Below are 12111 nucleotides of genomic sequence, written 5' to 3' on the forward strand. Positions count from 1 at the left end.
GAGAATCAGGAAATAGAATGAGCTCATGTGTCCCTAGCAGGCAACAGTTTTCAGAAGAAAGTGGTTTAGCTCTTTTTGATTTCAAAGTTCTGTTCAAATACTAATTAGGAGAATATTTACTAAATTAAATAGGATCACCACTTAATGTCTGACTGGTTAATGATAGGGAATTATTCTAGCGCTCTAGCCAGACGATTCAGAATGTTAGCTTGCTAACAAATCACCATGAGTCATTTGACTCTTTGTTTGTCCATCATTAACAACAATTTACTGACCCTAGCATGGTATTGCATGTTAACCTGTACAAATGTAACAGCAAAGATTTTTGCTAATTAAAGACAAATTAAAAGAATCAAATTGTGTTCATAATTATTTTTATTTAAGACTGTACAATCCAAAACCAGCTTCAATGCCTTCACAACAGGAGCAGTAAAGACTACAAACGTAACCCTTTTTGTTAAACTAGCATTACCAAATAATCATGTTGAGGGAGCAATGCAAGATTAAATTTAGTGCAAAGCAAATGGAGCCTTTTAAAGCATATCTGTATTGTTAACATAATAACACTCTTTCCACGTCACTCCTCCTCCCCAAACCAAACAACAACAACTTTAACAACAAATAAAAACAACTTGACAAACATATTTAAAAAAAAATAAAAATAGTAAACAGTGAGCTTGATACACCTCTGGCAGGGATGAAACAGCAGAACAAAGCTGGTGTCCTCAAAGGCAGTAGGGTAGTAGTACCACACAGTTCAAAAACCATGTCCATTCAAATGCAGCATAAACAGCTTAAAATTGCAGGCTGCTTACAGGAAACAGCAGGACAAAGATCACTGCTGCAGAAACAACAGTTTCACAAGAGTACTATATACTTATAAGTCCACTGCTTCTTGGAGAAGAAGCAGCAGAAAGAGTGAAAAAATATTTACCTGTTTAAAGGATACAGCAATCCTTTAGCTAAGTAATATCACGTCTGCTAGTGAAAGTCAAGTCAGCTCTGAAGGCATTACTGAGAGTCCCTTACACACAGAGCACAAGTGCATAAAATGCTTCTTTTGCTGTTTTGTGAAATGCAAAGCTTAAGAGCTGTTGCTGTGAGACTGTCAGAATGTCTTTCTGAGATATTATTAACATGATAGCATAAGGAGGCAAAGGTATCCTGTTATGTGATGCATGTCTTCAAAAGACAGCTGTGAAGTCCATGTTAATTTGTCTTTGATATCACTGATGATTTTTTTATCCACATATATAGAAGGCAAGATAACGTATTCCCACTTCTAATTCAAACAGCAATTGGAAATGATCATGTTACTGTTAAAATGTGCATTAGGGAGAAAACCTTATACTAACTTGTTTACGTATCCTGCCCTAATTTTCACAAACAAAAGGAATCTATCCTGGCTTTTGTACATCTTTTTATCTGTCTGGCCACTGGCCACTTCCTGGTAAGAATACGGAGAAATAACTCTTACGTGCATTTATCCCACAATGCTTACACAAATCACCAACTCTTTAACTCCACACTTAGAATAAAAAAGCTGCTAGATGATTATGCAATATTCTGCCATACTTCAAGCAGCTGCTGGAAAACACTGTTATCTATAGATTTGTAAAAGAGAAAACGGAGAACTCTTCTCTCCCTACACTATTTTTTTTTAATAGTTAAGTAGAAACACCTGTTACTGTGAAGTGACTTCTGTTTATAGGTATTGAAGGAGATTAAGGTATCTGCTACCTGGAAACACATACTCTGTTGAGAAAAGCACACTGCAGTTCCACATTCAAAGTGCAAATGAAAAATAAAAACTTGATTAAGGTCAAGCACTCCAAGCTATTTCTCTCTTCTGACATTGTAAGTGTTCGGATCATTGAACAGGTTTCACCAGAATTTTTCATAAGATGCCTTCTGCCATTGTTGCCTGGGGATAAATAGTTCAAAATTCTGGAATGCTAACAATTTAGTCATTTCTCATGCTCTTCTTATACTCTCAACATTTGCTGCATGATACATAATTATGTTTTCTTCAGAAAGGAAATAGATGCACAGCAAGCACACAACATCCAATAAAATAAAATCAGAACTGTAATAACATATGATTTAAATTCAATTGTTTAAAAAAATAATTAGCAAGCAGAAGGCTTGTAGTCAACAAGCACCTCTTACATATCATAGTACAAACCTTGATGTGCTGTAATAATCTGCCATGTCATTTAAAACAAAATGTCATTTGCTGGCTGTAGATTAAATTGGTTTTGCACCACATATATCTTCTACTCTAAATATTCAAGTAAAATTCCTTTTTATTTCAGTTAAGGCTTTAACAGAGGTTAGATGTCATGCTCTGGCTTTGATTGTAAACTTATTTTTCTCAGCAACCAAAGGAGGAGAGTTCTTTGCCACTAATGGTATTGCTGTGTTCTGTAAACTACTAAATGACAAGTGATACATAAAAAGAGCCAAAAACAACATAGCAAAGTTTCCATTAAAAATAAAAAAATCCACTGAGATTAAACAGGAAGGGGCAATAGGTTTTCAGGTTGTGGTAAGCTAATTGATTCCTTGGGATTTTAGGTCTAGCCAACTCTTTCTGTTTATCTTGAGATATCCCCAGGAAAGAGTTTTGTTCTAATTTCCATTACAATAAGCCTTCAAACAATGGGTGAAAATAAATTCTTTGCACTGAAATCTGTGATTAAATTCTAAGTCTTACTTTGTCCATGCTGTAAACACTGATCAAGCCACTCAGCCAAAATTAAAGTCAGTCATGTTGTATTGCTTATCTGCTCTAACATAGCAAAATCCACAGACCTTTGCCATTTTAAATAAGTCACTTGGAAAACTGCTATCTTAAAATGTATTTCCAATAGAATTGCTTATGCGCTTTTCCTGCATAAGGAAAAGGTAAGGCATCTGGACACATCAATAATGTCTTGGTTATCCCTAACTACAACTACAAGAGTTTTAGGGAAGGTAAAGATCATAAAATAACTGAGTGCTCTTCCCCCTCTTTTTTCTCTAAGTACGTATCAGTGCCCACAGTGTCTTGACTTCTGCTTTTTATAGTAGATTCTCTTGGACAAGTGGAAATCCAATTAAGAAGAATGAATGTTGTTAAACTGCACTGTGTTCTGAAATTAATAAAGAAATAAATTGAAAAAAGGTAGGGAAATAAATGTTCTTTCATTTCCTTCAGTCATAATGAGAGCACTTATATAAGTGTCAGATACAAAATTATCAAATAAAAATACACCCATACACCTTCAGGAATCTGGGCAAGGAGTCTACACATTAGTATGCACCCTCTGTCAGAAAACTACAACCACAGTTTTTCACACTCAGAGGACACAAGCCCATAGAAAGTGGAACTACAGCACTCTGAGACTTTCCCAGAGAAGTAAACAAGCATTGTCTTTTATGAAAAAATCAGTATTATCTACACAATTATTAATTTAATTTTGCCAATGCATGCATGCCTAAAGCATATCTGCAGATGGGGAATTTAAATTATGTTCCAAACAACAACTTACAGACCTTCATGGTCTACTGTGGCATGTTCTTAGCCTTCAAGAAGGACAAATAATAACAAGCCATTCCAGAAATCAGGCTAGCTTCAGTACAGGTGAGATGTTCGCTTGATGTTTGCTACTACCACAGATCCTAAGGGGTTATCCAATCTACTGGGATTTAAGGCAAATCAGCATGTATAGAAGCCAGTTTTTACATCAGTTGCACAACACCTAAATAAGGGTGTAAGATGCTAGAAAATATTTGTGATAATATGTATTTTGGATGCAATTTTCAACACATACTTCTTCTTTAAGAAAAGTTTCAGTTATAAAAGGATACTTTATCCAGACACTCTAAACTGAGGGTTTACATTTTCCCACTAGTTATCTCTTGCTTTCAATGATCTAGTAAGAAAAGAAAAAGGAGACTGTAGACAAAATAAGAACCATAATAAATAAATTATCAGTTGAAGACATAACTATTTTTACAGGCCTTGAACCAATTCAAGTATTCTTCCTGGGAACTGGCTAATGGAGTTGCCAATCCTCTCTCCATCGTATTAAAAAAGTCCTGTCAGTCAGGTGAAGTCCCTGGCAACTGGAAAAATGGAAATATCACTCGCAATTTTAAAAAGGGTAGAAAGAAGGACTAGGGACCAGTGAGCCTCACCTCTGTGCCTGGCAAGACTGTGGAACAGATCCTTCTGGAAGCAATGTCAAGGAACGTGCAGGGCAAGGAAGTCATCTGAGACTGCCAGCATGGCTTCACCAAGGGCAAATCGTGACTGACCAATCTGGTGGCCTTCTGTGATGGACTGACTGCATCAACCAACAAGAAAAGACCGACCGATGTCATTTACCTGGAATACTATAAGGCCTTTGATACGGTCCTACATGACATCCTGATCTCCAGATTGGAGAGAGTTGGAGTTGAAGGGCGGACCATTCAGTGGATAAGGAATTGGCTTGAAGGTCAAAACCAGACAGTACTTGTCAATGGCTCTTTGTCCAGGTGGAGGCTGATGACAAGTGGTATCCCTCAGGGGTTTGTCTTGGGACCTGTACTGTTTAATGTTTTTATCAATGATGTAGACAGTGGAATTCAGTGTACCCTCAGCAAGGCTGCAGATGACACCAGGCTGCATGGTGCAGTTGATACAACAGAAGGAAGGGATGCCAAACAAAAGGACCAGGACAAGCCTAAAAAGCAGGCCTATGTGAGCCTAATGTAGCTCAGCAAGGCCAAGTGCAAGGTGCTGCACATGGGTCAGTGCAATCCCAGATATGAAGGCAGACTGGGGAAAGAACTCACTGAGAGCAGCCCTGCAGAGAAGGACTTTGCGATTCAGATAGGATATTTAATAGTTTGAATGGAGGAGTTCTGTAATGGCAGTTGGAAGCAAAAAAGCCTTTCTGACTTATTAAGAAGATGTTACTAGGCAACATGTAAGGAGAAACACTTTCTCCCCTCAAAAATTATGCATCCATATTCCCAAACATGGATGTTCCCATGTCCTTCTCCAGGAGAAAAAAAAATGTTATCCAGATAAGATTTCTATAAATTGCATGTATAATTAAAAATGTGTGTGGAATGTTCTGCTTGACACCTTAGAAAGGCTTTTTTTGTTTATATATAACTTTGCACCTATGCATATACTTCTATTAATTAGTTCCTCACAATTTCTATTAATATATGAAATACAGTAGTTGTAGCTCTCAAGATGCAATTATAACTAAATTCCATCAAATGCAGACATATTACAGAAGCTGCCATATTGTGCTTACTTCAAGTTTATTAGCTTAAAGTAGTTCATTTGACAAAAGAATATCTAAATTTGCAAAAGTCTTCAAAGTGGATTGTATTTTCAGTGCAATAGAATTCAACATAAGCACACATATAATAATAATAATAATAATAATAATAAAGTTCTAGGAATATTAACAACTGAGTTGGGTTAATTCTGTTAACTTATGAGAAATTACTGTATTTGAAGACTACAGGAACAGGCACAGTTCTCCAAAATTCTGATCTGGGCAGAAAGGGTTCTGGAAACTCTTCCAAAAAATGTTTGCATGCATGTGACTATTTTGTCCAATAAATCTTTGAATTCTTCTATGTAAAAGGTGGAAAATCATATCTGCCTTTCTGGTGACTGTACCATAATCAGCCCAATACTTTCTTGTTTGTTTTTAACATTTAACAGTTGAATTTGTTTGCTAAGATATTATCTCTAGCTGTAAAATTCCTAAATAATGTTTTCTGTATTTCAAGATCTAGACGAATTAGGTTACTTCTCTCAGAGTTATTCTGTTAGGCTGTCTGTAAGACCGCAGAGATAATATTGGGTTCACTTGTAATTAAAGTATGATTTCTGTTACTAGAAATACTCCCTGTTATTTATTAGTCAGTATGAGGTTAATGAACCACCTCTATTAGGGCTTGGTTATTTAACTCAAGACAAAGGCTTATCAATCTAATGTTGGTGATCCCAAATTAAACTTTTAATGGTGTTATCTATCACATTGCTACTCTTGCAGTAGTTACTCTTGCTATACCAAAATTTTCAGAAGAATCTACCCCAAGGAAATAAAGTTCTTCTGATTTTACAGGCTATCTCCATGTTTTGTTTCCTTCAGCTATTCTAATGTAGACAGAGGTGGGCTCAAATCCACTTCTTTAATTTTTCTGAAGGGTTTCCACAAACTCTGTGAAACTTTGAGAATAAAATTGCAGTAGTGAATATGTCAGGATGTCTAATTCTATTGCATAGTTATAAAAGTACTTGGATTTTCCCTTCATGTGGTACTCACAAAGCTTTAATAATCCAGTAACTTCTTAGATCCAATATTCTGGACTTTGTCGATCATGCTTAAACCAACAAATACAGTGAGCTCCTGAAACAAGATACTTTTCCGCTGAACCAGTACCTTTATATAACTTGTTTCCCCTAATCCCTCTTTGGACAATCACACCTAGTTGTCATCAACGCGGAACTTAAGCTGATAACACAAAAAATAAAAATATGCAATTATGGCTTCAGACAAAAGATGTAAACTTGTGGGCTGAAAAGAGACAGGAGGCAACTGGTTTGCACTCCCTAAAATCATATGTGGATTTTCCCAGAGCATCAACACTAATTATTGACCAAGAAAGTGCTTATTTATCGGTAAGCATATGTCCTAGGAGAAATCACTTGCAGCACATCAGAAGTATAAAATGTGTAAAAGGTAAGCATACCATATCAACTAAATAACATCCTCCCTTGTACTACCAGCATAACATAAGATGATTTTTTCTTTTGTACCTTTGTTGATAAGAGTGAAACTTATTGGAAAAACAATACATGTCACCAGTAAATCTTCTTAGGGAACAGGTATATTTTATCTTACAAAAACATTGTTTGTATTGCATGCCATCTAAATTACTATCTCTGGTTTGGATTTTTTTTTTTTAAGTTCTCAAAAGATACTAAGCAATTTCAAAGAGAAATTATTTAAAACTCATATTTCCATTCTGTAATAATGTGAATTCTCACATTTATTATGTAGGACAAAAGCTCATCATTTGGATGCATTTTTGGTCTTAAATTACAAACTTTAACAGAGCATAGCTATTGCAGAAATTTTTGTGCAGATTGAGGGGAAGCATTGTGTGGCTAGTTTTGACTGTTTCAGATGAACTACCCAGAAAAGAGACAATACTCCAACTAACTAAAAATTTTAATAGTCATTTTCCCTAAGAATCTCAGTCCCTTAACACACCATGAAACAGGTAAAACACTGCCAGGGACGTAAGTGCATGATCAACACATCTACCGAATGTGTCAGGATTGGAAAAAAACACCATAGGCAAAACTGATTTTGACGGGCATTTATCCTGGCATAAAGTGGCACAAAAATGAACCCATTCTCAATACCAGCATGGAGTTTGACATGAACTGCTGTGCTCTGCACCACAGTGCAGAGAAGTGCTCATGCCACTGGATGCTATGTAGGGCACAAGGGAACAGAAAAATCGATGCAACATGAAGTTATGTCATCAGAAGCACCATTTCTGTGTAGAAACCCTTGGTGTGAGGCACTGTGAAAACCCTCAATTCCCCCTCCCAAAACTGTTTTACCTTGAAAAGTATGTGAGTGGAAATTCAGGTGTTGTGGCTCACCGGGAAATCCACATGCCAGAATTTTGGTCCCTCATTCAATTTACATTTAATATGAAAGTTATAAATATTAATTCTAGTCTCTGTAATTTCTAGGTGGATGCATTTCATCAAAAAGCAAAGTATATGTTTTTCCTCTAGTTTTCAGTCCAATCAAATACATCACTATTTTTCCCTAAAATGAAATTAGTTTATCAAGAGAAAATGCAAGTTAGTTTTAAAAGCTTTATGCACATTAAAAAATAAAAATAATAAAAAATCAGGCTAACTCTGAGTGTATACGTAATTCCTAACAAAACATTACGATTCAATTACTTAAGTTTTTACCATTTATAGAGAAATATACTGGATGTAGATTAGTTGATTGCAAAGATTTAGAAAAGGATCCTACTGCAAACATATTGAAATTTAAAGCTCTTTTCTTCAAAAACTTATAAACTGAACTACAGCACCATAAAAAAGAAATATATATATTTATATATGTGTATATATATATGTATATATATGATGACTACTCATTTTGAAGCAGTACACAAAATGCAGAGGGCAACAAGATTTATTCAAAAAAAGCAAATTATTAGCATGAAGAGACTGAAAACATCTAACAGGAGGATAAGCCAGAGGGCCAGGATGCCTAACTGCACCTTGAATGGCAGTTGAGTTCACTAGAATTTCTCACTATTAACATTCTCCACCTGTTGAAAAAGCCCTTAAAGATTGTGTTCCCAGCTGTAAATATATAAATAAATGTACATTTGCATTTTAAAGTAAGATGACATGGCATAAGTAAAACGGAAATTAAAGAAAAGAAGTCTAAAACAATAGAAAGTTGCATTGAAATGAATTTCTGTTTGGCTCATCATGAAAACAGACCAAATAAAAACATTTTTCAAGATTAGAAGGAAAAGGCATGTATGTCCTTATTACATAATATTGAAGAATGACACGTTTAAGTGAAGTGTGGGAAGGAGACAGTCACTGTAATATAAAGTGACAGCAGGCTCTGGTAAAAGCAGGAATGGTGCCCACAAGCATGCCAACAACAGATGTATGTGGAGGTTAATGGGTTCTGAAACACAGGTTGTAATGCTCTACAGCAACACACGGAGAGTGTAGGAATTAAGAGGGTTGCTCTGTTACTTAATATGCTTATCAAGTAGTTGAATTAATTACATTTGCACTATTAACCAGACAAAAGAAAAATATTCCCAAAGTGTAAAAAAAATTTCATATATCAAGATTTGCAAATGATTTCATACAAATCATTGGAATTAAAAGAAAACACAACATATATTGTTTGGAAAAGGTAAAGTTAGTTACATTCTGCTACCAGTTTGCAGTGGCTAGCCTCTCAGGTCTCCACCAACAGCTGCAACAAGAATTTGCCACAATACTTAATGAAAGTAATAAGAGTTTATGAGACTGATCTATCCTTCTTCCCATGTGAGGCACAAGGTGGACAGAGATAAACTATACAAATTAAGATTTCCCTTCCTTCCCCAGGTACTCCTACTGAATGTTTTTCCCTAGTTTTCAAGGAAATATGACAGCCTAGTTCCTTCAGCCCATATTTCCTTCCAACAGTAAACAGCCACTCACATGTTAACTTTCCTATTATATCTGGCTAGTACAAAGCAGGAAAGAAGACACGGAATCTGGGAGTCCAAAAATACATTTGCAGCAAGATGGTGCTGGTTCCTCTATGTGTAAACACAAGTTAAGTTTCAGGAAATCACCAGGGCATGAAGTGTCTCATTTTTTTCATCAGATGCATTGTACAGGAGTTCTTGTGTAATTTAGGTGAAATCAGCATATGTCCACAACCAAAGATATATGTAAATGGTAACCTCAGGTGAGAGTAAGCATTTATAAGGACACTGAGTATTAGGATCATTGAATCATAGAATATCCCGAGTTGGAAGGGACCCATAAGGATCATCAAGTCCAACTCCTGGCACTGCACAGGTCTGCCCAAAATTTTAGACCATGCGACTAAGTGCACAGTCCAATCTCTTCTTAAATTCAGACAGGCTTGGAGCAGTGACTACTTCACTGGGGAGCCTGTTCCAGCGTGCAACCACCCTTTCGGTGAAGAACCTCTTCCTGATGTCCAGCCTAAACTTCCCTTCCCTCAGCTTGACACCGTTCCCACGGGTCCTGTCACTGGTGATAACAGAGAATAGGTCACCTGCCTCCCCACTCCCCTTCGCGAGGAAGTTGGAGACTGATGAGGTCCCCCCTCAGCCTCCTCTTCTCCAGGCTGAACAGGCACAGTGACCTCAGCCGCTCCTCATATGTCTTCCCCTCTAGGCCCTTCACCATCTTCGTCGCCCTCCTCTGGACACTCTCCAACAGTTTAATGTCCTTTTTGTACTGTGGTGCCCAGAACTGCACACAGTACTCAAGGTGAGGCCGCACCAGCGCAGAGTAGAGCGGGACAATCACTTCCCTCGAGCGACTAGCAATGCCGTGCTTGATGCACCCCAGGGTACGGTTGGCCCTCCTGGCTGCCAGGGCACACTGCTGGCTCATAATCAGCTTGCTGTCAACCACAACCCCCAGATCCCTCTCTGCAGGGCTGCTCTCCAGCGTCTCGTCGCCCAGTCTGTACTTATAGCCAGGGCTGCCCCGTCCCAGGTGCAGGACCCGGCACTTGCTCTTGTTAAAGGTCATGTGGTTGGTGTTCGCCCAGCTCTCCAATCTGTCCAGATCTCTTTGCAAGGCCTTTCCACCCTCATCCGAGTCCACAACTCCTCCAAGTTTGGTGTCGTTGGCAAATTTGCTCAAAACACCTTCTAGTCCTACATCCAAATCATTTATAAAAACATTGAAGAGGAGTGGCCCTAAAATGGAGCCTTGAGGGACCCCAGTAGTGACCATCCACCGGCCAGATGTGGCCCCATTTACCACAACCCTTTGAGCCCTGCCCATCAGGCAATTGCTCACTCATCGCATGATGTTTTTGTTTAGGTGTATGCTGGACATTTTGTCCAGTAGGATCCTATGGGAAATCGTGTCAAAAGCTTTGCTGAAGTCCAAAAAGATCACATCAGCTGGTTTCCCTTGATCGACTAGACGGGTGATCTTATCATAAAAAGAAATGACGGATGATGGATGGAAAAAGGATGATGGAATCCATTTCCCCCAAGATTACAAACTAGATGAACCAAGATAAAGTTATATCAGCAACAGACATAATGTCTTGGCACTTCACCCAGCCTTCGCTGAGTTTCAGTGTGCAGAACTATGTTGTGAGGACTGCATAACCAGAATAAAATCATTGAGGGAAAAAAAAAAAAGGAAAAGAAAAGAATTAGTTTGATCTCATTTGAATATTCTATTAAAATTGTCGTGTGTTATGCGTATAGGTGAAAAATACAGTCACTTCACATGAAAGCTCATAATTGTGATAATGTGAAGACTTAGGAAAAGGACAGCATTTTTAATCTAATTATTTTTATCTGCAATATGACAGTGCCTGGCTTGAGCATGCCCCGATCATCATTTGATCAGACATTTTCTACTTATTCCACAGTAGTGATTTAATGCTTAATATTTAATTTCAATATAAAACAGGAGGTTGATAGCATAGTAATATTACAATAAACTAAAACAGACATACACGCCAGACTGAAGTGCATCCTTGTGTTTCCACTCCCAGCAATTAAGGGTGTGTGCATGTAGATCTCCCCGGTAGTTCAGAAGTTCACACATCAGGTTTGCACTAAATATGAAGGTAAAAACACAATCACAACCCAAAAAGCTGAGCCACACCTACTATACTAACTAAATGACAATCAGATAATTAGATAATTGTGCTTTGAGTGCATTTTTTTTTTTTTTAAGAATTTGGATATCCTTATATTTTGTATTATGTTAATAGAATTGTCTTCAGTGTTATATATTACTTAATAAGTAATTAATAAGTAAACCTATGAATGGGTAATCTGACCATCAGAAAAAAATGTTTTATGGGGATTTGATTCATTTTTTTTCACCCATATCTGTGTCATGTAATTTTGGACTATAAGAATCTATGTCCCTACAGACAGATAACCATGGAATTGTGTATTGTGAAAGCATTCTACAAGAGATTAACTAAGGAATACATTACCAGAATGATTAAAAATAGGGTAAATTTTTACTTAAAAGAGGCTTTGCAGGGGAAGTATTATAAGAGTTACTGCTAAAAGACTTCAGCTAAAACTAATAAAAAGCATAATGACCATAAAAGTACTCTCTGTCAAGTACTAACATTTAGTGAATCAAAGCCTAATTATGCAGTACATTATAAGGATGTCAATCCACAACAACAGCAATGAATTTAATTAATTGTGGCACAGCTCAGTAATATCAGTAGAAAATTAAATTCTCCATATTTAAACTTTATGGTAATTTACCAAAGTTAAATCTGAAAAAAGTGCAAATTACACATTTGC

The 12111-nt window shown here is 37.0% G+C and overlaps 1 protein-coding gene and 1 long non-coding RNA gene across 2 annotated transcripts in view; both read right to left on the minus strand.

The window, feature by feature from the left end:
- Window positions 1-12111, minus strand: part of TRPM3 (transient receptor potential cation channel subfamily M member 3) — a 436512-nt gene that overhangs the window by 370988 nt on the left and 53413 nt on the right. The gene's annotated exons all lie outside the window — the stretch shown is intronic.
- Window positions 1-12111, minus strand: part of LOC310890230 — a 38733-nt gene that overhangs the window by 7375 nt on the left and 19247 nt on the right. Inside the window, exon 2 of the long non-coding RNA XR_014577119.1 lies at window positions 11295-11396. This is a non-coding gene — a long non-coding RNA (uncharacterized lncRNA). The remainder of the gene's footprint in view (window positions 1-11294; window positions 11397-12111) is intronic.

Source organism: Anser anser (assembly GCF_964211835.1).
Source record: "Anser anser genome assembly, chromosome: Z".
NCBI lineage: Eukaryota > Metazoa > Chordata > Aves > Anseriformes > Anatidae > Anser > Anser anser.